Source organism: Echinops telfairi, unplaced genomic scaffold, assembly GCF_000313985.2.
Source record: "Echinops telfairi isolate 266 unplaced genomic scaffold, ASM31398v2 ScPeMD7_7471;HRSCAF=8509, whole genome shotgun sequence".
NCBI classification, from domain to species: Eukaryota; Metazoa; Chordata; class Mammalia; order Afrosoricida; family Tenrecidae; genus Echinops; species Echinops telfairi.
In genome coordinates, this window is record NW_022111375.1 from 243,411 (window position 1) to 244,700 (window position 1,290).

Genomic DNA, 1,290 nt, shown 5'->3' on the forward strand with positions numbered 1-1,290 from the left:
AATAACATATCGAGAGAGAAGAATAGCATAGAGGGTGTGATAGGTGGGTTCATCATTCCAGCCTGGCCAATAGGATCGTGGGGTGCTTCAGGTCGCAGTCTGATTGGAGGGCAAAGAGATCAAAGTCTCTGCAAGGCCCGCCCCCCTCCCCCTTGCTCCCTGGTGATGGGAGCGTGCGGCTGCTGCAGCAGGTTCTCTGCCTCCACCTGTGAGCGGCCCCACCTGTGGCCAGGCCGACCCGTGACCGTGGGCCAGCGCCCGAGGCTCCTCGAGACCCGCTTCTCCACGCTGCTGCCGCCCATCGCTGGGCCGGAGGCTGGCGGATCGGTCGCCTTGCATGGCTGGAGTTGGATGTCCGATCCGGGCCTGCTTGTCTAAGCTCCTGAGCTGCTGACCGCTGGTGACCCTCCTGCTGCCTGCTGCTTGTGGGTGGACACTGCCTGCCCTGCCCCTAGGTGGGCGGCCAGGTAGATGGATGGATCATAACGTGCGATCTAGCTACCCAGCCAGATGACGGACACACAAACCACAGACTGCCGTCAACGCTCCACGCCAGTCACCAGGGTGAATCTTCGGGGCACAAACCTGAGCACAATTGTGAGGGAGGCAGAGGCCCGCCGGTGTTTCACCCTGTTCCACACGGGGAGGCACTGGGGCAGCACCCACTCCACCACCACCACCATCAATGCCACCACCATCAACAATAACAACAGCAACCTTTCAGGGAAGCGGGCCGCCTCATCTCTCTCCCTCCGGGCGGCTGGTGGGTTCAAACCAGGGACCTTGCTGTGAGCAGGCAGGGGTGTAAGTCGCTACACCGCCAGGGCTTCTGCTTGAAACAACGAAATCAAGGAAAGGGAACATTGTTGCTTCCTGAACGCAGCCTCACAGCGCCCCTTGCGGTGCAGGAGTGGAATCGCATCTTCTTTCCCCAGGGGAGTTCTGGTGGCAAATGGCTTGGGTTGCTGACCACTGGCCTGCAGTTCGCGACCCGCTGCCCCTCTCTGGGAGCATGATGGGGCTTTTCATCCCTCAGAAAGTGGCAGCCTGGGAGGCCCACAGGGGCCGCTCTGCCCTGTCCTGCAGGGTCACTGTGAGCAGGCATCTGCTCCATAGCAGTGTGTTTATCTATCTATCTATCTATCTATCTATCTATCTATCTATCTATCTATCATCAACTGCATATCTATCCATTAGCTCCTGTGGAGAAAGACCAGACGGTCTGCTCCTGTAAAGACTGACCGCCTGGGAGACCCCCAGGGGCAGCTCCGCCCTGTCCTGCAGGGTCGC